This window comes from Tinamus guttatus, unplaced genomic scaffold, assembly GCF_059628265.1.
Source record: "Tinamus guttatus ecotype Peru unplaced genomic scaffold, ASM5962826v1 Tinamus_guttatus_pri_ptg000064l, whole genome shotgun sequence".
Classification (NCBI taxonomy): Eukaryota; Metazoa; Chordata; class Aves; order Tinamiformes; family Tinamidae; genus Tinamus; species Tinamus guttatus.
Genome location: NW_028288598.1, coordinates 67,912 through 94,529, shown reverse-complemented (window position 1 = coordinate 94,529; position 26,618 = coordinate 67,912). Strand labels below are relative to the sequence as shown.

The 26,618-nt window shown below is 38.4% G+C and overlaps 1 long non-coding RNA gene across 2 annotated transcripts in view; it reads left to right on the top strand.

The window, feature by feature from the left end:
* LOC104566993 (uncharacterized) overlaps positions 1–26,415 on the top strand; it is a 56,721-nt gene extending 30,306 nt beyond the window's left edge. For both annotated transcript variants that reach the window (XR_015913079.1, XR_015913078.1), the window contains exon 2: positions 26,380–26,415. This is a non-coding gene — a long non-coding RNA (uncharacterized LOC104566993). The remainder of the gene's footprint in view (positions 1–26,379) is intronic.
* Positions 26,416–26,618: the final 203 nt, after the last annotated feature.

Here is a 26,618-nt window from a genome sequence, read left to right as displayed (position 1 = left end):
AAAATTGAAAAAAAAACCTTCCCAATGAAACATGTGGTCCCAATCTGTATTGTGAAATCATCAAATGTAGATTCCTTTCTCCTATTTGAAGAAGGAGAGGTTATTTTTCTGAGGGCGCTATCAGCATTTGGTTTATTTTCTAAAGATGTAATAGATACACTGCATGTGTGTATGCATATAGCGTCCTTTAACTTAGATGAAACAACTTATCATACTGTTCTAGTGTGCTCACATAACCTACCAATGTTCAAAATCAGCGTCCTAAAAAAATATGACGACTATGATGAACTGAGAAGGTAAGGTAATTCAGAAATTTGTGGTTTTTTTTTTTCATGATATGAGTTTACTTAATATTTAACTTAAATATATTTTTAAATGGGGGTAATCATGTGTGTGAAAATAGGCCTGGTCTGGCAAAATCTTATTAAAAACACTTACCTGTATTCAGCCAGGATAAATGAGTTTTTGTCTTGAGCTAAATGATCCTAGTATTAAACAGGAGAGCGGAAATAACACTACTGTTAGTTGGAACAGGAGTTCGAGGAAAAGACTGCTGAAGTTCACAAGAGACTTCTCTCCAATTCTTTGGATCTTGTCTTAGTATAAATCATCTGAGAGCCAATGTAGGTGTTACAACCATGATCCTGTTCAGAAAAGTTTTGATCTGAATCCTAATGAAAAGACTTCTGCTTTCTTGATCTTTGCTAGTAGATTAACAGTCCTTGCCGGCTATGTTTCTGAAAGACTCCGAGATGTCATGATAAAGGCAGGAATTATTTTGTTGAACAACAATTTATAAATGGAGAAACAGTCCCAGGTAAATGGTCTCAAAAAACATTTCCAGTTTAAAAAAATGAAAGATGGACATTTATTGGAGGATAGGACAAAAAATGTGCTAATTCAATCTTCCTTCACTTTTTCTTTTCCTTCCAGTCTTTTCTGTTATTGTGGTTATTTCCAATATGCTAGTGGTCAGTTCCAACAGTGATTAAGATAATCACCGTATATTGCCAGCGTGCAGAATGGGACTTGCTTGCATCTCATTTATGCTTAGAACATGACAGACTGGAACTCTGCGGTAATTAGTGCACACAAGTAAACTTGGAGGCCCTGTATGGAGCCTCCAAGAGCTAAAAGAATAAGCATGAATATTTAGTGCATGGGTGGGTGCTAGTAAAGGAAATTCCTCCACAGGTGTACTCTCTGGGCTTTATGTGGGTTTGAAGCTTCTGTTAACTCAGCATCTGTTATGGTGGCTAGAACTGACGGAGAAATGAACCAGGGGGCAAAAATGCTGCAAACTGTCTGTGTTGAGTCAACTGGAAAAGTAGTTCTTGACTTTTAATCTCTACCTTCTGCATTTGCTTTTCTTTCTCTTTAAAATTTTTCTTCTATTTTTTTTTAAAAAAAGAGAGGGAAAGAAGCACCTTTTGCTTTTTTTTTTTTTTTTTTTGCGTGCATTGAAGGCTGAATAGGTTAGTGTGACAGGTATTTAAATCAGCACAGTTACGATAGGGTTGTTACTAGCAGTTCTGGCAGAGCGCTTGGGCTGAGCAGTGCCTAGCGGTACCTGTTACTGGGGTGATGTCGTCTTCACATGCTAGATCTGGCGTTCAGTCTACCTTGTAGGTAACCTACCCTTTCCATTTACCTCAAGGCAGATACACACACAAAAATGCCTTCTTGCTATTCCTGCTGCCTTTTGTGTCTCCTGCTCTTGACAGTCTCTTGGTGAATTTCTTAACTACAGGCTGCCACAGACACTTAACGTTTTGGGTAAACATGTCAGGAAAGAGACAGTTCTGACTGAAACCTAGAGCTGAGAGTGGGTTTCCAGGAGCAGAACAGCCTCTTGCTGGAGCAAGCAGGAGAGCCGCAGGCCGGAACGCTGGAGAGGCGCTCGCTTCCCGCGCGCCCCGGGCAGCAGCCGCGCGGGCCCCGCTTCTGCGGGCCGGCCCAGGGGCCTGACGGAGCGGCTCATGAGCACGCTGCTGCGCATCTGTTCAGCCAGCCTGCTCCACTGCCCCTCAACACGCTGCTCGAGGCAGGCAGGAAGGCTAGCAACTTAGCTTGCTTTCTTCCCCCAGTGCACTTGGATTTTTGAAGACATTTAACCCACTGATATCCCCTAAGGCAGCAGACTAGTGAAATGTTTCTGTCTGGATGGCTGGGATAACACTGGGTAACTTTCCTCTGTCCTCTCCAGCTATCTCAGCATGCTCTTTAAGCTTCTGTTTGACTAACATACCTTGGTTCTTCATTGATGCTAATAGCTTACTGTGCTCAAGTTACTAACCCAAAAAGTCAGCATTATCCTTCTCCTTTTTGTCAGGAAACCTTTAGTTTGAATCTTTGTACTATCTTTGTGAGAACCGTAGGAGGACAGGAGGAAAGCTTGGAGAACTGCAGAAGGGCAAGCGTAGTAATTCTCTCCCTACATCTTTCTTTTATTTTATTTTCAAAGGTGCTGGGGAAATGAAGGAAATTTACTGCAAGTGAAATCTTAATCACAAACTTTTTTTTTTAATGAGTCATTAAACAGTTGCTTTATTAGCATATATAGCATAATAAAAATCATAAGTAGCCAATACAGTACCAAATACCAAGAACAAACTTGTCAGACAGTTTTAATTTCCTTCCTTGCCAGTATAGCTAGTCTAGTGAATTAAAGATGAGCAGCAGATTGGTGAAATGTCTTGACTTCCTTATGTTTTTTAGGCCATGACTGCATGTGATTTCTTGACACCATCTCTCACTTATTCTTAGAAAATGACTAGGGAGCTCTAGATGAAGTTCTTATAAACTGAACACAAGTGGTTGGGAAGGGTCTCCAAGTTGTTAATGGCTCACTGGTAGCTAAGAGGGCCTTTCAAATAGGGCCAGGTTTGGAGTTTTTGTATGTATGTTTGTTTTTGTTCTGTATATTTAATAGGCATTTGGCTATTAGAGTAGAGAGAATTTGTTTGTGGACATCAAGCTGGCATGTTTCATAAGCATGTTGCAAATCAAGACAAGAATTTAGAATGATGACAATAGATGATTTTCAAGCTGTAGCCTGCAGACTGAGTGAATCCACTGATTGCTTATAGGGAGTTCGTGAAGAGAAACTCGCAGAAGCAAGCCTATTATCTGGAAGCCTTAATTCACTGCAAAGACTTCTGTACTTTTACTGGAGCACTTACAGGGGTTCAGCCATGAAAAAAGTTGAAAAGCAATTTTCTTAACTACTTGGAGACATTGTCCAAAGACACTGAGTTGAAATTCCAAAAGGTGAGCACAGTTTACTGTTTTTCACAAATGTTAAAGGAGGAATAAAAGGCTAAAGCAGTTTAGCAAAACAAAACCTGGGGTTTATAGCTAAAAGGCAAATATCATCTGAGATGTGTGAAAAACGAATGCCATGTAAAAGGGCAAGCAGTTGTTAGTGTCTATTTAGTACTGCTCAAGTCTCAAAGTATTGTTTTCATTTCAGAATTACTAACTTTTTCTTTTAAAGAGCACAAACATCTTGTAGTGTCTTAAGAAAGCAAATGCTTTGAAAATGCTGCCTATGAGGAAAAAAGATGAAGAAACTGTATTTGCTTCATTTCATAGGAAAAATAATGGCTGAGAGAGACATTTCTCAGGAAGTGAAAAGATTTATAGAAGATCTCGTGCTAGTGGAAGGCAGAAAAAAATAATTTAACAATTACTGTAGTATGCTTTTGGATGGATAATAGGAAAAATAGGAATTGTCTTAGGTATGCAGAAAAGTTTCTGTGGCAGATGTCTGATACCCTGCAGCTATTATGTGGTTTAGCCCTCTTAGTCTCAATAACTTTTTTGTGTGCATAGTTAAGCATTGAAATAGATGACTTAAAGATATTGTGGAATATCCGTTGAGATTAGAAGTTTCCAAAAACAGGTTAGATGCAAAAAAGTCTTGAGGATGATCTAACTATCCTTGATCGTGTCTCACAGCAGGAATTAGATAAGATGATCTTTTGAAGTCTCTTTTAGCTCCTCCCATGGTTTTACAAGTACACAAACCATTTGAGTCAAGGGGAAGCATACTAACTGGTTCACAGAACAAGATCCAACCCCCCAGGAATGAACATTCATGCAGGTAATATTATGCCAGAGAACAGTAAGGTGGGGTATTTCATTAGAGGGCTTGCTTGTAACCTGAACCTACAGGATAGGAACAGAATTAAGCTTTGTCTAAAGAAGATAGAGACATTGTCAACCATTTGGACAAATGTGTAAGATTTGTCTTCCCACATCCTTAATAAATAAAGTAGTTGTGTCTAATCTTTTGTCATCTTAATTTTATTTTGGTGAACTACGAAGAATAGGTTCTCACATGGCACTTAACTGACAGCAGTTTCAGGCTCTAGGGGCATCCAAGTCTCCCTAGTTTTCCAGGCTGAAGTATTGCAATTCAGCACAATAAAGAATACATTTTGGGCAGAAGATCTGTCTAAAAGCACCAGATCCTACTTCATTATGAAGAGGTCGTGACAAAATTATTATTTTTTTCCCCTTAGCAAGAATACCAGAGTAGATATCTTCCTCCTTTTTTTAAAAAACTTCAAGTATGGTAATAGCTCAAAACCACAGAAGGAACAGAATTCTTGACTGTGTTACAGGGGTTGTGCAAGAACAACTGTAACAGTTCAAACAAATCTACATAGTTGGATTTAATTGGCCAGTTTACAGATGTGTAGATCAGTCTCAAGGGACTCTACATGTTACGGAAATTTAACCGTTAGCCAGAGGGACTGTAATGTTTAAGACAGGAATGGAACAGAAACCTTTATAATTAAACTGAGCTTTTTCTTGATTTTAATGACCTTTCCTACTCTGTTTTGAGTAGGATCTATGTCCTGTGCTGGGAGACATTTTAGATATGGGTCTGCCTGTCCAATCCTGTAATTGAACCTTCTAAAAGGGAATCAATATTTAACCTCCTTGTCGAATACTTCTCAGCTTCTAAATCTGGTTGTGCCTAATTTGTTTTCCTGCTTAAGTGTTGGCTGTGGATCATGGCTTGTTTCCCAGTAGTGAATGAAGTCATACATGCAAGAGAGGTAAAATCATTTTTCTCATTTGTAATTTCTGTTTCTCTCAGTAATTATACGTGGCTCTGTCCAAATCTGTTATGTCTTATATTATGTCATGCTGTGTGCAGAAATGGTGATTGATGCTGTTGGTGGACTGGGAGGGGAATAACAGTCTAAAGTCTGCATGCATTTTGTGCCTGTTGGCATGTCTGCTTCATCTGATGTTTGGCATATCTTCTGATTTCATGAGAAGAGAACTGACATTCTAATCAGGCCAAGGGTCCATTTAGCTCAATGCTTTCTCTAAAGACCTCCAGTAAGGATGCTTGGGGAGAAATATGCAAGAAATACATGGAGTATATACAGTGATTCTTTCCCATGGTTGGGTCTCCTAATTAGTGGCTTAGGTTGTGTACAAGTATTCATTAGCAGTGGATATACATTGTAGGGAAACAGCATTTCCTTGTTTGTCTCAAATCTACCATTTCATTCATTGCCTGCTAGCTTTTGCTCTGAGAAATGAGGAATAATTGTTGTTCACTGTTTCTGCTGGTTTGTTATTCTGCTGGTCCCTGTGCTCTTCTCCATAATTTTTATTGTGTGCTGAAGACTTTGAATCTTTTTGGTCTTAGAAGGCTCCAATAGAAGTTATAGTCTTGCAACACTGTGAAAACATGGCCATTTACTTTGAGGCTAATGAGTCTGCATATTTAGTTTCCCACTAGTAAAACTAGGATAAAATTTCTTTGATTGAGGGAGGTTCTGTGAATACTGATTAATACCTGTGTTCAGATTATGTGTATAAATTACACATCATCATAAATTATGTAAAGTGATAGTATGTAAAATATGATAGTAACTTCTGCAAGTACAATATTACTGAAGTTTCTTTCTGCCTTTGTATGCTGTACAAAGTCGTTAACTACCATTTTTGATGAAGGATATTTCCATAGGCATTTCTATTGCTAAAAGAGCACATATAATTAGCTGTATTTTATATTAAAAAAGGCGGGGGGGAGAGAGAATAATGAATGCAGCCTTATTAGGGAATCTTACTTTGTTTAAGAAACATTTTGATGAACAGTTGGAATGGCAGAGAAGCAACACATTATGTAAAACTTGAGTTAAGTGTGAGCAGAATTCCTTGAGAACTTAAATACTTTGTTCTGGTTCCAAGGAAGGTCATCCGTGTTCTTGCTGGTGAACTAGATCTGAGCTGGGACCCCTTATGTTGAGCCTGTATGCAGATTCTTCCCATGGGCCCTGACAATCCAGTTGTGCCTCTCTGGCCCATCCATCAACCACTCCTAGCCTATGCTGCACCTACGTGCCCTTGCACAAAAAAAGTGAGGGTATATTTGCCATGCAGTAGTGAAAAGAACAATATTGGGGTAGCAGTGTGACAGGCTTACAGGAGCACTGTGCGGAGGGGAGGATGAGGGAGCCCTGAACCCTGTGAAGGGTTGGCCGGGTGAATGCGTTCAGCATGAGGCAGTGGGTGGTTGGCAAAGGTTCCATGGAGAGGCTGATGAGACACAGTTCCTGCGGCCTGGCAAAATAATGTCCAAGCCCAGTTCAGTTGTTCACTCATACTAATACTGTTGTACTAGGAGAAACCACATCACCCTGTGAAAAGGAATGATATGTTTAGCCCAGAGCCCTTATGTGTCTTCAGTGTAGTCATGCTACATGGCCCTGTTCTCCCAGCCGTTAAGTTTGCTAGCCTAGGGTCTGTTGGCACTACCCCTTCTTTCTCCGTGTAATTTTTCCTTTAGTAATTGATTTCAGCTGTTGGCAGAAAATCAGTCTTCTCAACAAAGAGGATACCTTTGTATTTTACAAAAATAGGTGGCCAAATGAAGGAGGGACTCTGAACCATCCTGTCAAATCTCTCAATCATCTGTGAAGCTTAAATCAAAAATGGGATTCATTACTTGCAGAGTTCATGAAGTTACTTGCTTTAATTACTGTTTTCCATAGCTCAGGAATTCTTTACCATATAAGGTTTTATTTTAGATGCTAGTTTTCCGTTAGCAGCCAAATGCACTATAAATTTGAACTAGAATAATTCAGACTTCACTCCTCCAAAAGTTGATGATATCACTGTTTTATTTGATTTCTTTATATAGTGTGTTAGAAGCCTGTCTAGCAATAAGAAGGATCCAGTGGATGACTCATTTGTTCTTTCTGCTTGCTAGGTTGCATACAGAATATTGTACATGTGCCATTTGCAACTCCACACCAGAAGTTACAATTTTGCACTAGACCGTGTCACCGTCTACTAAATGGGATTTGGGGCTGTATGCCTTAAGCATGGAGACAGGAAAAGCTCTGCTGGAGAGCAGAATAAAGGCTAGGTGAAAGGAGGGGCCTGTATATGGTCTGCTATGAAATGCTGAGCTTAAAATTCAGGACAAACATTTTACGTGTCTCTCCTCTGCACATTTGTCAATGTTGTTTTGAATTATGGAAGTTGAAAATAAACTTACAAGTTTTGGCATGTATTCTTTCTAACACAGTGGTTATAAAGGGTGACTCTAAGCATGGCTTTCCAATGGAATGGCTTGTATTATCTAATAACTCACACTTTTTTTTAAAAGTAGATCATTACAATCCTTTTGTTCATCTGTTTTTAAAAGTTGTAGAATGTCCCTGTTCTTTAGAAACAAAGAATTCTGGCACAGTTTATAAGGCCAATAGATCAAATTTAGGGTACTGTTAAAGCTAAGGATTTTTAGAGCTTACGAAATGAATTGTTCTGTAGTAGGCAGGAATAGCTGAATTTATTCCCACTGATACCAGCAGGAGTGCTCCAATTAAGACAATGTTTAGCACTTTTAAAATCTTTACTTTGAACAAATACCATGTTGTGTTGTTTTAGGTTTTTTGTTTTTTCTCAAATATTATAATTTTAAATTTATTTGGTGTTATAAAACAGAACAGTGGATGGGGAGGTTCTTTGTAGTCTCATTTCCAGGCATTATTCCAAAGTACACAATTAAAATGCCTTTATAGCTTTTGTTTAGAGCAGGGTTTTTAATGCAGAGATCAGCACTGAGTCTTTTTGATCCAATTTTGCCAATACTTTATTTGTGAACTTTTCTTCAAACATGCCATTAAAATTTAGTGGAGTGTGTCCTGTTAAGAAAATACGTGATTATCCCGCATACTGTGTTTTACAGAAGAACAAAGAACACCATTTTTTTTTCTGTAGAGATGATTTTGGAGAAGCCTAGTAACACGGGAAGAGGAGAAGACCCTACAATTAATGGTTTTGAGGGCCCAGGAGATCATTCCGCTGCAATGAATGGGAAGCAAAGCGCTTCCGTTGGGCTCTTTGAATAAATTCATGCTGTGACGTGTTCCTTGGTGCCTGTGACAGAAGCTCATGGTCTATGGTCTCTGCCCTTCAGGCACAGAACGAGCAGCCAACTTTTCATTAGTTTGTAACAGTGAGACTGGTGGGAACACTGTTCCATGTTGCAGTGAATTCCTTCAGCTAAAAATAATACTCTAGAAAATGTAGGTTTTAGACAGGCCCTGAACATACATTTGAAAAGAGGTTAAAGCAACTTTATGGAAGCAAAAAGAGCCAGGGGCAACGTTTGTGTTTTTATTTTAATAATGAAACTATTAAGGTGCTCAATATATTTAAGAAAAGATTTTAATTTTTTTCAGTAGCGTTTATATACGCATAACGTCTAGAACGATTGGGGGAACTTGTCTATGTGCAATTAATAGGTTCACCTCATATGGTTTTGTAAGCTGTCTCTTGCCTTCCAAATGTTCTTACGCTCCCATCCTTGGTGGTGACTCTCCTGGGACAGCGGGCCGATCTGGCCTCTCTGCGTGCTGAGCACGCAGCTCCCAGGCGGCAGAACCAAGGAAGAATTGTGCCCTAGATAAAACGAGCACATTTTCCTCAGCCTGCTTGCAGAGAGCTTAGAGAAGTTTTAGTTTCCACAGGAAAGGGAGCAAAGATAAGAGAACGCGGGGGCAGTCCTTTGGAAGCGAGGTGCTGCGCGGGGCCCATAGGGCAAGGCAGCAACGTGCTGCTGAGGTGCGACAGCACAGGGCCGAGCCTGGCCAAAGGCAGACGGCTGCGCAGGGGGTCCCGAAAAAGAAAGCAGTGACTTGGAACACTGCGTCCTGGCTGCAGGCAGATTTCTGGATCAGGTCCCCAGGTACGTTAAAACGTGGAGGAGAAGCTGAGGCAGGAAGTGGCCAAAATGGGTTTAATATTGCTGTAAAAATACAAAATACTTATTTTAAAGTAAATTTTAGAAGTGTGGCTCTGAATCTCTCTTTGTTTTCTGCTTCAGCGTGCAAAGACGTAAAACCCCATCAAATCTCAGCTACTGCGAGTCCCTGCGGAGTAACCTGCAAATGTCCAGGATGTACCTGGCCTCTGGCAGACCTGCTCACTGCCTCTCGCTCAGGCAGGAGGCCCGGCCACATCCCCATCCTGTGGATAACTGAGCATCCTCTTTTTTTTTTTTGTGAAAACAGCTTAAAAAAGCAATTACTGAAGCATTAAGACATTATTTTGTCCCCTACTCCACAACAGTCAACTAGTTAATGCGTTTGGCCATAAAGTGCAAACCAGGTGCATTTCTGACCCCAGTCTGAGGTGGTTCCAGCTGAGGTAGCCAGAGAAGAACCAGCGTGCCCGGCGTGCCAGCCTTTTCCCATAAAGGGTATGTATGTATTAGCTGTCATAATTCTGCCTTTAAGCTAATTTTACTTCACTGTCATAAGGCCCTAGGGCAGGCAAAGTGTACTTTTGAAATCACCTATAGTGGCGTTTGGTTTGATGGCAGTGGTGGAGCTTTATGTAGTTTGTGCATCTGTGAAGACTATAAGAACCTGAGGCATTAAGTTAGACCATCTAACTTGTGTGCAGATGGGGGCACCTCAGCCATGTGGATTTTCATGGGGTGTAAGTCTATGACTTTTTTTTTTTTCTGTAAGACTCAGAAATAACAAGGATGCCTTTATGAGAAAAACCCTTCCTTAAAATTCAAACAGGAAACAAATGGAGATTCCATTAACATTGTGTTGAACCAGGAAAATACTCTTAATTTACAGATACCCTTTTGCCTGAATGCAGTGTTTGCTTTGTAAAACTGGGTAGAATTATTAAACTTAAAAAGCTGTTTGGGCCAGTGTAAACATATTACTTACCCAAAACACTTAAGCTAAGGAAATTGCCCTTAATGCTTTCTCTTAGAAATTAATACTTTGCTGTAAATAATAAGAATTTACACAACCTATAAATTGAATAAGTAATGTAAACTGTGAGGGATTAAAGGTGTTTTTTTCTTTCCTCCTCCTTTTTTAAGGAGTGTCCTTAAGTTCTTTACTGCACATAACCTCATTAGGAAAGAGTTATAGTCAACTATATTCAAAGGCACTAGCAGGAATTTCTTGTTTTCTTGCACCTGGGCAGTAGCCCTAGTGTCGGTTTCTACTCTTACTGTTTGTTAATGCTGACTGTAAAAACCTGCTGGATTGCAGCATGTATATGACATTGATGATGCCATGAACATTATCCTTTCATAGGAGTATTTAAAACATATTTAAGCCTCATGGACAAACTTTTGTGCAAACTGCATTTTTTTTTCTGCTGAACCTGACACCAAGTCATCCTAAGCTGAATTTTATAATAACAGGTTTGCAAGCACTAAATTTGTTTTATACAGGCATTAACAAAAGTATAAACTAGGGAAAGGATGGTTGGAAAGGAAGGTTTACTGCCTTCATGAATAATTCAAAAGTCCTCTCCCACCTCCTTTTTTTTTTTTTTCCTTTTAACCTGTTTTTCCTTTATATATATATTTTCACTGTTCAAAGAATGCAAAAATGTCAGTCAAGTTAATGTTTAATAAGAGGGCTTAGAGAAGGTTGTATTTTCATGTAGGCATAAAAATGAGAGTTGCATCACTAATAGTCTAAGACAATTATGTTAAAGAAGTATAAAACCTTTCAGAAAAAAATGAAAAGAAAATATGGTGACTGGTAATTAATAGAGAAATGAGGCATTTTAATGCCACAGGCTCCTTAGTACTGTAGTTCAGATTTTTCTCCTGCAAGGTCTTTTCCTTTTGCCTCTGTGCAGTTCTCTGCTTTCTCCCTGTCATGAAGTTCTCTGACTTCTCTCCTTTTCCCTACAGTGCTGGATCATGATGGCTGGAAAGGACCTTCAAGATCATTGAGTCCCACTATAAACCCTTTAATAGCATCCTGCTAAACCATGTCCCATTTCTTGAACACTGCCAGGGACAGTTGAGCCCATTTCCTGTGGTTCTATTTGTAGTTATTCTGGAGAAGAGATCGACATCTGTCTCGGTACAACCTCTTTTCCTGGTGTGATGATCCAGTATATCTTTTGGGTGACACGTATTGTTTTTATGATTACATAGGACATACTTTATCTTTGAACAGTGCATGTTGGACTGTTCATTCTTTTCTATCTTCAAAAGTTTCTAGTCTCAGTATTCATTTCTGTCAGTTTGAGTGGGATATTAAACGAAACTTGAAAATGTGCTCTGTAAACATGACTTTTCCTTTCAAATTGTAAAACTCTGGTGCTGTTTATTTATTTATTTATTTATTTTACCAAAAATGACACAACCTTGAAGGTTAATCACTTAACTTCACAGCAATAGGTAGGTAGTAAGATTAGATAAAAGCAGTTTACTGTTAAAAATTTCACTACTGCAATACTATGATGAACCATAAAGTCAAGAATACCAGTTTTAATGAAGAACATTCCTTTTGTAGCATAAAGTACGACTTTGTTTTTAAATAAAGCTATATTTTTCAAAAATTCTGCAGTTTTTGATTTTGGAGATGCTTTATTTTCTTTATTCTACAAAAGCATCTTGCTCAGACTTTCATTCTTGCTACCTAATTATTGATGTGGCTACTGCTGCTTGTTTATACAGGGAACACATTTTAACAAGCCAAATGTGATATGCATTTAAATTCTCAACATGGGGAAAAAAAAAATCAAGTGTGACTGAAGGCTGTTTGATATCAATCTAAAGATGATAGTCTGCTGTGTAAAATTTGTAGAAATATGTAAGTTCTTAAATTTACCAAAGAATTTGCGGTCATTACAATAAAGTATTTCATAATTAGTTCATACAAAACAATCAGAAGCTCCTAAAAAACAAAGTGCAGGCTAGGAATGTTCAGCATCAGAGATATGTTGAGTAAAGATGTGTTGTCTGCTCAGAAGCCTTTTTTTTTTTACTTATGGATTGACGCTGAGTGCCAAAAATTTATTTCCTGAGGGGCTGGACTCAGTTACTGCTAGTGGAATTCTAGCAGTTACCCCAAGAAAGGGGAAATATGGGTTACAGTAGTACAAGCTGCACATAGTTCCTGCTAAATTTGGTGGGCCTAGGAAGTGTTGGTTGAACAGGGAAAGAGCATTTCTGAACCTACGTATATGCCAGAGACTCTTAACTATCTCTGTCCCGCGTGGACCTCTTGAACGCCTTTCCCAGATGGGATTTGTCACTGATAAGCCTTTCTGTGCAGCTACATGGCTATTTGTGGTTAGCTGACATCAATTTCTAATCTATAAAAAAAGCAGCCATGTGCATATCAATGACTGCCAGCAGTTGCCTAGGGAAGGGCAAGACAGGGCAAGGACACACAGTACCACCCCTGGATTTCTGCTCAATTTGGCTGTGTTTGGAAAATCATCAAAAAAAAGTTTAAAAATGTACTATATGACTTAGTAATTTTGAGCACTGTACATCTTACTATGTGATGTCAATGACTAAAGATTTTGTTTTCATATGCTTGGAGGTCCTAAAGGTGGGTTCTAAAAAGTACGCCTAGAACCTGTGCCAACTTGAAGGCAGGTGCCATAAGTGCTGAAATTGCTATCTTTAAAGTATGGGCAGTAATATATGGAATATTGGGACCCCGGCAACTTACAAGCATTGTATATAGAATCAACTATATGTCCAAATACAGATTAGCTTTCCAGAAAAGGAGTGGAAGAGCCAATGTTACTAAAGTTTATTGGCTGTACTGCAGGGACTTAGCTGCTAGGATGGCTTCAGCTGGGACTCAGTGATTAAACCGGTATCTGATTCACCATTTCAAATGTTTGGTCATTTAGTATTTGAAACACAGTGAAGGAAAAGTCAAAAACATGCAAATAATCAGGAAGTTACAGAAAGGGGAGTCTGTGCCTTCATGATTAAGACAAGATGATGCTTAAACTTTTGTGGCTTGTCAATGCTAGAACTGCTTTTGAACAGCAATTGCAAAAAGTCAAAATAAGACGGATCTATTTAGCTTGAAGTATTTGCAGCTCTGTTAAGTGCGCTGCAGAGAAAAGACTAACCTTATATTATACAACTGTATATGAGTGAAGAAACCCTTTCTGGCAAAGGTATCTTGACTGTCCATTTGTCTGAATAGTTCCTTCCTGCCTGCTGAAGTGTGCAGTTGTCTTGTATGTGCCAGGGTTCCCCTTGGGTGAAATGGTCTGTGGCTCAAGGGGCTGTTTTTTTTACCAGGCAGTCTGTTCTAGCCATGAAGTCGTTGGGTATACAGATTTAATGAAGATAAAAGAAAAACAGAAGTTCACATTTTTACCATTGGGTGACTAGAATTGAACATCTGAAAAAAATGCAAGTATTTTACCTTTTTGAAATGCTTTAAATGGCATGTGTCGTCTCTAATGTTTTTTTGTTTGTAGAAGAAATGAGAAAATAGGAGCTGATGCAATAGAACCACATTGTTTAGATTGTAGGAATAGAAAAAATGAGCTATTATGTTAACCATATGGGCTTTTTGAAGTATTTTTAACTTGAGAACATGCTTTATAGAATACGTACATATATGGAGAATATATGTGATATGATATAAAATAAATGAATTCTCATTAATATGTGAGGGGTATATTACAGATGCCTGGAATATACTCCTGGAAATTAACAGTACTTAATTAATGTGGCTCCATTTTTAGTTAGATTTTAGAAAATCTTTTGGAATCTTTTATTAATTTGAGTATGACTATATTCCCTCCAAAAGCATTCTCAGCATGCAAAGTATTTTTAGTAAGCATCTACCACATTCAGAAGACAAACAATGGAAGTACAGGTACTTTAAAACAAAAAATCAGCCAATTTTGTGCGGGTTTTTTTTTTTTTTTTTTTTTTTTTGAGTAGTATATCCTATTGATGATTGGAATCTGAAATACCTTAATGCACAATCTTAAATGTGCTTTGCTGGCTGAAATCTGTTTTCAGAAGGCTGGAATAAAGCTGCAGAAGCTTTAACTGTTAGTCTTTATTCTAGTGTCTGGGTTTCCCTGGTGGGCGTTCAGCAAAGGTGACATCTGTGCCAGCTCTGTGGCTGACGGCGCCTCGTGCAGATGCATCCTTCTGGTTAATCAGTGTTGAAATTGCCTCCCTGCCCAGGGCAGGGTCCTGTTTCTCATGCACACCTTTAATGCATCATTATGTGCAAGTTGTGGGATTCATCGTGTGATGAATTTATTTGCTGCCGTGCTTCTGGATTACTCCATGTAGCTTGATTCTTGCCCACTTCAAATGCTTCCAGTGAATCTCACACTGAGATTCATTGGAATTTAAATGGAATTTAGAATTTAGATGATGAAGGCATTAGAAGGATATTTGGGAATAGATTTATATGTTCTTTTTTTCCTCACTGCTTTTTTAAAATATAAATAACATTTTTAATATAAATAAAATAAAAACCAACAGTTTTGTCTGATTTTTGGTGCCTAAAAAGAAGGAATAGAAGAGCCTTTATTCCATCTTTTTTTTCCCCCTCACTTCTATAGTTTCCTTTCATCTGCCAGAAAGCTGTCTTTATCTCTTTCTTTGAACAGTTATATAACTGGAAGACCACCCAATATAAACGTCTAATCTTCTGGAAAAATGCTGGGATTTTTTAAATTTAATTTAAATAATATTTATGTTTATGTACCTGGGTCTTATGTCATCTGTGGCTGATGTATAAGTGGAGGACATTTCAAGTTTCAGAGGAACTAAGGAAGAGAAAGGATGTTGTTTTCCAAAAGCAAGCTGTATCAATCCTACACAAATAAACGATTAATTTTAAAAGGCAAAATGGCAGGAGAAGTGCAAAATATTTCATTTTCAAAGAGTCAAATTCAGAATACTTAGCGTTGCTGATTTTTGTTATACTGTTTGGCATAATAAAAGGAGAAGTTTGGCAAATTCCTCTGCATATGTGGCAGAATACCTCTTCCTTGTATCCTAAGTACCTAGCTTGTTATTTAGGTATAAAAAGGGGAGCCTGCTCAGATTTGCACGTGAATGTCCTTTTGATCCCAATCATCCTTTGATCCTTCCTTGTTATCCATGCATACTGTTGTGGGGTAAGATTTGGTTTCAAGCCACTTTCCTCTTGTAAAGTAGAAAAGAGTCTCATGATGATTCTTGCTTCCCCTTCCATTTTGATTTTCTGCTTAATTTGCTGTTGTGTTGTTTCGTATTCCTGGTTTTGTAGGAGGTATTGAATAACTGCTGTGATATTTTTAAGGAGTTATGAAGTGCCTCTTAATTTGGATTTCTTTTCTGTCTCGCTATGATAAAAGTCAATTCAGTGGTTGCCTGTTATTAGTGCGCTTCCGTCCTCCCCTTCTATTGGAAACATGAGTGGATTAATCTGGTCCAAAATTGCTGTATGGAATCCCTTTGCGCTAAGTCAAAAAGGTCAGTATAAGTCTGTGAATCATTTTATGAAAATACTGGATTGAGTTTCAGACTTCAAGTCCCTGCTGATGCATTAAATCCTTCATGGTATTGGCAGGGGAACACCAGTGGACCTTTCTTTAGCTGGATAAATACAAGAAGTGTCAACTCCAGATGCTTTAAGAGAGAGACTCCAGACAGACTTTTAGTACAATTACACAAGGACAAAGTGGAAGAGACCCATGGGACCCCTATGTGTATTGAATTTCATTTAGCCTTCTGGTCACACTAGCATAGAAAAAGCTATAGGAATCTTCAAAGGCCATATGTTCATATTCTTTTGTGAATAACCTTGTGGGGGTTATGGATTTTTATTTGTGTGTGTGTGCGCATGTGCACACACAAGCTGTGTTTTCTAGGAAATGGTTTTGGCTGAGCATACTCCAACCAGAAGAATTAAAGGTAAATGCCTTCCAGTGCCCATGGAAGATAAGCTGGGAAATTTGTGCACAGGGAGAGCCCCGGTGTTCAAAGCACCCTGACAACTGAGGGGGACCAGTGTGGGGACACTCACCTCAGTGCTGGCCGGCCATGAAATGCAAGAGTTTTATGTTTTCACCAGATTTTTTCTCTGCAGATTGTTAATTAAAGATATATATGTTCAATCTTCCTTTACAAGCAGGAAGCCTTATATGATTCTTTACAATATTAAATCATTTTAAATGAAAGAATAAAAGTCAAAGCTATTGTTTACAGTAAACTGATGGATATCATAGTCGTGCTTGCACAATTTGACTACAATTAATGTATAAATAAGGGGGTATAAATATGTATAAATATCCAGGGTATTTTAATCATTAGTCAAACAATATTGTTAATCCTTTAATTGTTTCAGTACTTTGATACAGATTTGTTAGAAATGTTTTTTCGAGAGCAAGGTGTTGTCTAATTGCATCTTCTGCATTATTAGTCTTTCCTTTATACCATTCTTTGAATTACATAATGAAGCTGAATGTATATAATAATCATAGCCAGCAGGCCATTTGTGCCTTATGACTTAATAAAAAAGAAAAGGAGAGGGGGAGAGGAGAATTGGAACCCTTTTTTTTATTATGTAGGATAATTGCCTAAGTCTGGCATTTGTGGTTTTAAGAGAACACCAAATATTGGGAAGTTCACAGCAAAGTTGTAGGAATCGGCAGTAGTGGCTGGTTCCTTTAACACATTGGTTTGCTGTGACTGTACTAAAATTTTGGCTTTTCCTTGACTTGTCCTCATAGACGACAAAATATTACTTTAAGCTCAACATGAAGTTTAAAAAAAGAAAAAAGAAAAAAAGAGGTCCAAATGTTTCTTCCCGTTCTTCAGCGCTATCCCACATTTTTCAGCGGCTGCCGCTAAGGCTGCTCTTGCACTTGTTGGATGTCCAGGTCAGAGGTCCAAGCCCAGGTTGCAAGGCTACAAATACCCTCGGACTGCAGAGTTCATCAAGCTGAACTTGAAGGTCAGCGGCCTTGAGCTCAGGGCAGCCTAAACCTGAAGCTTTTGTATCCTCCACTGCTCTGCATTTGGGAGACTTATTCAGTCCTCAGAGGATAGTTTTGTGTTTAATAGTGGATCTTTCGTCCCTTAAGATGTCCAGTAGTTTCTTGAGCAAATGTGAAAATTCATCTTTATGACAAACTACAGCAAATTTCTTCATCATAAATACACCTTGCATGAGGAAGTGCTGTCCTGAATCTTGTGTTCCCCAGTTTCCCTTAAATCTACCAGTGCTTGCATTATAAACTCAGTGAAGAGATCCTGTTCTTCCTTTCTGTTCTTACCAGTATTTTATAAAGATTTCAAGAAAATACATCCAGATCACTCAAGCGTCCATCCGTTCAGAACAGGCTGACTCTTGTAACTAATAACATTGAAAATTGTCACAGCTGTAGAGATCGATAAAAAAAACATGTGTTTTCTGTGTTACAGATCTGCAGACTTTTGTCACTTCTGCATATTTTTTAAAAGTCACCTGACAGGTCATAAAATGGATTTTGGCTGCATGGGTAAACTACTGGGACACGAAACAAAGAGTTTTAGGAAGGAAACCTGGATTTTGCTTGTTTCGAGTTACAGTGGATGACTTCTCAAGCAACTATTAATGATTTCCATCTGATATATATTTTTTAATCTTACTAAGGAAACAAAAATACTCAACAAAAAAGCTTCTTGGATGCATGGTGTTTTCCTTTTGCACTTTAGGATACCATTACAGATGCTTCTGATTATACTCTCTGCAAATAATTGTCAAAAAAATTCATCCGTTTTCCAAGTCCTGCAGAACAACAGATGTGGAATTAAGTTTCAAACAATGTATTCTTAATCACTTACATGTGGACACAAAAAGAGCTACAAGTCAGTGGGAACAGACTGGGTGCTTTGTCACTGGAGCATAGTGGAGACTTTGCATTTTTCTTCTGCTTCATTCTCTGAACAAGCCTTTGAAAACAGTACTAAGTGAACAAGGAAAGGGTCTGTTTCTTTTTCATATATTTAACTACTTTTTAAAAGCTAAAACCTCTGGGAACCACCTGAATTAAGCTGGGGAATATTACATGTATGTGTATGTCCTGTGTATATGTGAGCAGTTGTGTGTGTATGTATAGCTTGCTTTATTTGAAAAGTTGTCAATGCTTTTAGGAATACCGGGGAGTAAAGTAGCTCCATACCATCTTTGCACTTTCAAAGGCAATGACTTAAACCAGCCAGCTGTTCCTGTAAGAGATTTTGAGTCAATGTTCAGTTGCTGGAATACCATAAGAAAGCAATTACCTAAGAAAATCTATTCATGTTGCATTCTAAAACTCAACCTTCTTTGGAAAAACTCTTTTAAAAATATAGCCAGTTCAAATATATCAGAATAATTCTGAGTATGGCAGAGGAGAGGTTAGTATTTGGGGATTCTGGAACTTTCAGCTTCAAACTGTACAGAATTATGATTTTGAATCAGTTTACTGAACAGTCAGTGAGACCTAAGGAATTATCTGATTCTTGCTCTTGGGATGAATTTATTCATCAACGATTTTAAGCAGCTCATAAAATCTGGGTTATTTGTCATTTTCCCCAGTGTGTTTGCCTTCTCTCCTATGTGTATTGGTCATGAAAGATAGCAACTGTTGGTAGGAATCTGCATTTTCAGTTGATGCAGAATTGGATCTCCTATTAAACATGTAACTTATGCTTGAAATATCATTTGAAAATATTTGTTTAAATGTAACTAGGAAATAATTTGCCTTCAACCTGAAAGGAAAAACAAAACAAAAAACCCATACATTTGTTGCTCTTAAATTTCCACGAGGGGAAGATCAATTAAACAGATAAGGCCATACCCTGTTTCAGGTTCAATTGTGAAATCCAGAAGTCCCCTTTGAAGTTTTTCAGTTAGTATTATCCTACCATGTTGAAGGATTAGGAGAGCTGCGAATTCAGCTACAGATTGGGTTTTTTTTGGGAAAACAATGGAGTTGACCCAAAAACCTGAAGTGGGGCTTGAGGAGTCTGATTGTGATGCTTCTTTCCAGCCTTCTAAGATGTAGGCATGGTGGGAACATTTACACCCTTCATGTCATTGCCTCCTTGGCCATCTTTTAGCCCTTCCCATAGCATAGGAATTACTGCACGCATTCTGCTGGCGAGGAAATGGCCCATGACTGTTAAAATGTTCATTGCTAATAAAATAGTCCAAACAATGATCTGAGAGATTCAGAGAACAAAAGGGACTTTCAGAAGTGGTTGCTGTGTGCTCAAAAGAAACGTTGCCTCAGATTGTTACAGAGGCCAGTTTTCTGCAAGGGTTATTGTAAAGTGCCTATGTTCTTACAGTTTTTTTTTTTATAGGGATTCTCTAAGGCTAGTGCTCTGTAGAGGGACTATTTTTCCATTTGTCTTTGTTTGTAGGGAGGTCTGTTTGACCTTCATTTTTCATGTTTTGTTTCAAATTTTTTTGCATGGGTATTACTTTGTTTATATAGTTCACAAAAAAGAAGGGCTAATAATATTCAGAATAAAGAGCTTCATACCATCATGTCTGCTTTTTAGGCGCTGTCTAGAATGCTATAAATGGCTATTTCATGTTCTTTAAAAATGGCTTTATGAACGTAGTTGATGTGATACTTTGTGCATGGTCAAGATTTCTAATAAATGTATTTGGTACTTTTTAATGAGCAAAATCATGGGGCATATCTAGTGGTTCTGTAACCTAATGCATATGGTAATGCTCAGATGAAAAACTGCATTTTTTGGTTCTTAATGCTTTGGTACGAATTTAAATGGATTTGCAACAGTATGTCTTCTTTTCAACTGTGGGGTTCTGGGTGGCTTTACAGGAGTAAAATACATACTTTGAGAGCTGATTGAAGAGTGCATATTCTCAAAAATGCAAACAACTACGGATGAGAAAAGCTGTGTTAGTAAGTTTGTTCCCTTGGTACTCAGGTTGTATGTCATTCCTTTCATGGTACTGTCAATCTCTGACTTAAAACTAGCTGGGTTTCCTGCCTAATTTTTCTTGTTCAAAAGCTGTTGCAGAATCTTGGTCTTTCAGAACATTTAGCAATTCATCTTTTCACCTGAAACTTATTCACAGGCAGTTTGCATCTATTTGTTCTTGTGCCAACATTGCCTTTTAAGTAGCTACTCTTTCTCCTTTCTGCTTCTTCATCAACAGTAACTGTAGGAAACAACTATATATTCTTTTTATCAGCATCATTTTGTTAGGCTAAAGAAGCCAAAATCTCTTCTGTTTTGGCAGCCCTGTTTTACTTTCTTCAGGCCCAGTGGTTCTTCTCTGTCTCCAATCCAACTTAAATGTCCCCACACCAGGGGCGGGGGGGGGGATAACTATTCAATTCAGTGTTCAGTTTCACAAGAGCCTTTAAGCAACTGATTAATGCTTCCTTCTGGGCTGGTGATAACTCTTTCTAAAATCAGTCTGGCAACCTTCACCATCATATCTTCAGGATGTAAAGGACTGAAGATCAGCTATGAGATGTTTCTGAAGGTCGCATGAGATATGCGTTCTCCGAAGGGTTGAATTACCAGTAGAATTTTAAAATGTCTGAATCAAGTGGAGAATATGACCTGAATTTTAAGTAAAATTTTTAACTCATTGTTTTCCTCAAAACCTCTTCAACTAAAAACTTATTAATTGGGAAAGTGCCATGGACTTTTTGTAATTTATAATATACACCAAAAACAAGTTAAATGAACGGATTCCTATCTCAGTCTCTCAACTGGAAAATACTAGGAAAATGAAGAATCTTCATTTATTCCTGTGGGAAAGGAGAAGTGAAAGGAGAAGACATGAAAGATCTTGTGATTATCATAAACCTTTTGCACATTCAGTACCTGCCTACCTTTGGGAATGCAAAGAATCAGCGAAAGAAAACGTGAAAGCTAGGAAGGCCAGGCATCCATATTCAGGGAAAACATATCTACATATGATTTATATTCAGTTATTTGTAATTAGAATCAAAGAATAATACAAGTTAGAAGGGACTGCTGTAGGTCATCTGGCACTATGCCCTGCTCACAGCAGGGCCAGCTTGGATCCACTTGCTCCGGGTCAAGTGCAGATGAGTTATGAATATTTCCTGGCATGAAGGTTCCTGAGCAACCTGCAACTTTAAAAGTTTCTGTGGTCTGTCAACTTAACCCCAGGTGGGAAAGAGAGTAAAAAGGCTGAGTAGCCCTCCCTGCCCTGTATAAATGGAGTCCTTGGGGGAGTATTCTGCAAGCCTGTTATTTGTGTCCAAAACTGGCCCGTGATCCACTTCAGCCTTTCAGGTGCCTCTGTACAGGAAATAGTAAAGGTAACAATCAAAAGAAAGAAATAATTTATAACCTTGAAAAGGAAAGGAAAAGCAGATACAGATTTTTTTTTCCGTCTCCGTCTGAATCTGGGACTTTTAGATGCAGTTTTCCTGTTCATGTGCATGTGGGCACATAGAGATAGTTTTTCACAGTACAGCGTCTTCTTTTAGGCACTAAAAAGAGCGGCAGAAATCTAGGAAAGTAAAATGTTAGCACTAGGAGCTCATAATTTATAGTTAGCTCATGTAGCTTATAACTATAAGTTATTAGTTATACAGAAGTTAATCAGATGAAATACTCTAGTAAATGTACTTTAAAGAAGCTTCTTACAAAGTGTGCTATGACAGCCAAATATTTAGAGCTTTAGGAAAAGCTAATGAGAAAGAACTAATAAATCCCAAAGATACTGTCACTGTATGGTCAGGACAGACTGATTTTCTGAGAAGATGATAGTGCATAGCAGTGTTTAAATAAAGTGTCTCCAGAGTATGAGAAAAATTAAAAAGGCAAAGTTTCTTTGTGGTGAATAAAACTACAGTTAACATATTTCTTAGTTGCTGCTAAATTCCCAGGGTCCTCGGCACCAGCTATTTCTTCCATCTGCAAATGGTGTATAATTTTCAACTCTTACAGAATAGCAACTCCCTCGTTTCCCCTTCCTGGTGTTAGCATCAAAGGGTTATCCCTACTTTGGCTTGTGACCTTCTGTTGGAAGGGCTGTCTGGATGAACTCTAGTGGCTCAGGGCCTTTGCAGAGGGCTGTGGAAACTGCGAGTTATTCTCCAGAGCTGGGCAGATAATGCTTGAGTAAGACTTTTTATTTTTATTACAAGATTTAGATATACACTCAAGGAAGGAAGGCACATGTAATTTTGTTCAGAACATTATATATATATATGTATTTATTCTTGTTTGTGTTTTGTTCAATTTTTTTTTTTATAATACTGAAGATCAGGTCTGAGACACACCCTGGAGAACAGTTGAAAACAAATATGCTGATGTGATCTAAGGGCATTTTTTTTTAGCTTTAAATGCCTCTGAGTGCCTAATAAGGCTGCTCATAGGATTATTCAGCTACACACACAGGTTTTTGTAGAAGGAATGGCCTAAATGGCCTAAATAGTACATTTTGTGACTTAGCAAAATCATTGCGTAAATCACAGAAGGGCTTTATGTTTAAAAAGAAGCTCTTCACTAGTGAAAGGCTTATAAGAACCCTGCTGACCAGCAGTATGTCGTGAATTTTATAAGCTACTTTTAGTGTATATTTATCACTGTTTCTGTGAAGATTAAATCTGTGAGGAAGACATAGAAATTACTCCAACATGATATATCCTTATGACAATGTTGCTTGTCCTGATGGCATAGAAGAGCTTGAAACTATTTTAAGAAATGTAAGAGTTTGTTCACGGCTCTTCCTCTCCAGGAGGTAGAGGTAGCTGAGTTCCTGAGACGGTGACTTGGCTACCTTCCTTTGAGGCAGCCTGCTCCCCTTCTTCCAGCAGGGCGCTTTTTTTGGAAACTTGCTGGGTTTTGTGTAATGGTGTGTAGCAATCTGGGACCTGTGATTTGGGTGCTACCCGCACTCTTCAGAAGCCGTTATTTTTAAGCCGCTTGACATTTAGAAGGAAGGCTGGCCTCAGCCTGCCAAGCAATTCCAACCAGTTGTGGAAAAAACGGCTCCTGCTAAGAGTATTTCATGAGCAACTGAAACCTGCCAGCCTGGACCCTGGGCCTGCACCTACCCAGGGGTCTTCCTTCCACCCGATCCTTATCGGCGCCGTGCGGAAGGTCCCAGGCCTGTGAGACGATGCGGGGCGACGGCTGCAGCGTGGGGCTGCTTGCTAAGAAGAGAGCAGGTTTATGGCCAGTGCGGGGCTAAGGTGCCGATTTGGCAGCTTTGGGTGCGCTCTCCCAGCGGAGTGAGGGCCCCAGGGCCCTTCTCCACAGGGATCACCACCTCGGCGAGGCCCCGACTGCGGCGCTCGCGCTGTGGAGTGAGGCCCGAGGCGCTGCTCGTGGCATGTGGCTTGTCCCTGTCTCACCGTCCGCCTCTGTGAAATGGGCTTACAGCTGAAGACACAGCTACGGTATCTCTTACCTTAGTTGCTGCTGACTTACTTGCTAAAGAAATGCAGTAATTTGATTCACCAATCGCTCAGGTGCTTGTTAAATTAGGTAAGAGGCTAAGGGATCTTTCTCATTCACAGTGTGGGTCTGTTAATACCTCCATATTTATTCTGTTAGTTTTGTGGGAATTGCTAGGATTATAAAAACGTAGTATTTGGTTTAAACACTTTAATGATGTGTAAAACGAGGCTGCACCGCTTTCTTGGGCAAGGTGGTGTGCTGGGAAAACGGGAATTAAGGACATGGATCAGAAGTGTATTAGAAGTACATCTGGCTTTTATTAGGTGCAAACTTCAGATCAGGTGCATTTGGGTGAAATATTTTCAGTAGTATAAAAAGTGAGAACTTTTTTCTTTTCTCCTTAAAACAATTTGCAAGTTGTAATGTTGCTCTACATAGTAGGCCAGTCTGAGTTTAATTTAAATTGCACAGATAGATAGAAAGCAAGACCTTCTAGATGGAGGTAGGTGGTAATAAAAAAAACTAGACTCTTTTTTTGTTTGTTTTTCTCCATCAGCTTGTGAGAATAATTAGCTTGAGGAAAAAAATGTAAATCTATTGTCTCTCTTGAGCTGTTAGTGTTTTCTCTGTTGTTTAGCATTGTAATTAATTTATAATTTTTTAACTTGCTAGCGTATGTTCCTTAAGAAAATATTTTCCCCTTGTTTTGCAGTTATTTCTGAAGCTAGCCTTAATGACGCCTATTAAATAATGTGTGGCTTTTTAAAAAATTTTATACTGTTCTGCATTGATAGCAGAAGACAAAGAACCTATTGAGCAAATTATTTCTATTCATAGTGACATAATTGGTCATACAAACTTTCCTGAAGTAAGTAAATATTTCTTTGATTTGAATACTTCATGTTGTATAATACATGGAAGTATTACACAGTAGTATATCTGAAGAAAAAGCTACTTGAAAGAGATCTTTTTATACACAGCGGATATATTTGTATTCTTTTTTCATTTTTGCTTAGGAGCCTAAGTATGCATGGTTCCTGCTGTGTAAAAAGTCAGTGTATTGGACAAAGGGATGTTACCAAAATGTCTGTGCTGTGTTAATAATGTCTTGGTTTTTTGCTTCTCCTGTTGACTCTAAATAAAAACATTAAATCCACAAATCTGCTAGATATGGAACACAGAAGACCCCCCTGAAGTATACTAAAATATTTCCTTGTTGCAAATGAGGAAGTACCTAAAAATTAAGAATGTCGTGTTTCCTTTGGAGGAAAGGAGAGAGGGAAGGCCACAGCAAAATTCTCTCTTTTTCTTTTTCTTTTTTTTTTTTTTTGCCAACTCTTGTAGAAATCAGTATGAGCTATTGTGCAATTTGGTAGAAAAAACTCTTGAGAGAAAAATGGCCTTTTTTTTTTTTTTAACCTTTTCAATCTGATGTGCTTGGAAGTATTTTGGTTTACTTTAAGCCGCCTGGGATCCCGAGGAAAGTGCACTGCCTGTGTGGCTATGGGGGTAGCAGAAGACAAGCGAAGCTTCTTGTTAGGTTTGTGACAAATTAATTAGACAAAAACACTGTCGTTTTAATGTAGTGCTTGCTCTCAACCTTTTCTTGGGTGAGGAAAATCATGGCTGTGCTTTGGCAGGGGCACACAAGGATGCCAAAAAGTCCTTTTGCCTTTACAGGCTGATCCTGCCTTATCCTGTGCATATCATTCTATTTTCCTTAAGGACTCCATGAAGGAAAATGTTTCTAAAAAGCAGCCCTGAATCCTAACCGTGCACACAATCCAGTTGATCTTGTAATTAGATGTTTGAGCAGGTCAGAGTTTAGAAAAAAATAGTTTGATCTTTTTTTTTACAACTTGTAGTTAGTCTCTGCCTCTGTGAGCATTGCTGTGTTTGCATTGTCATCTGTGTTAACCGCTTTAAGAGCAGAAGAGAGAAGTTGGTTCAAAGCTCCTTGATCCAGTCCCCTGGATTTTTTCTAGTGGCATACACTACGTGCCCAGAATTCAAAGGCAATTTGAGGACATGCTTGACTTTCCAGCACCCCGGTATGTTTTCCTCTGTCTGTTCTCAGCCATGCTTTGATAAGAGTCCAGAGCTGATTTTCTGTTATGAAACAGTATTCTCGGAAATCAGTATATACCTTATCATTAGATCTTACTAACTTGATGAATCATTTAGATAACGGGGGGTTCTCTATGGATCTGTGGATGTAGATTTTGTTATTATAGAAAAACATTTAGTTTTATTCCACCAAAATTAAAAATACTTATTAATTTGGAATGGAATGTTCAAAACTCTTTAAATATAGTTTCAACTTGTGACATATATTCCTAATAGAATAAGAGGAAGTATTATTATTCTATTAGTATTGCTATTTTATTAATAACGGAATAGAGGGGAAAAAAGATGTAATTTTAAGCATGCTTAGTGGTTTATGAATTAGTCTTTCACACATGCTTATTTTTCTTAGTTCTTTGGTGATTTGGAGTGGTGTCCAGAATGTTGCGTTTCTGAAAAAGCAGAAGTGTCGTGGTGGTGAAATGTTACCCATGTGCATATAACCTTTTACAAGCAGAATTCTAGTATTCTAGCCTCTGATACTTATCATAAAGAGAGTTTTAATGTTTTTGGCTCTATACATTTCTTATATTTTGCTTTGCTTATTTTTCTAGGCGTTGCCAGACTTCTTAAGCGGCTGACCCAAGTGATTGATCTTGGAACACACGTGAGTAAAACAAATTCAGAATATTTTAGCTGGTGTTTCTGCGTGCTGTCTGACTCTCAAATATGACTGCTGTGTGAGATGTAGAAGATCTATGATTTTAGAATACATGGAAACTTCAGGTGAGTTAATAAATTACTGAAAGCTGATCTTTTTTTTTTGAAAGAGCTTTCCCAAGTTTAGGGGTGA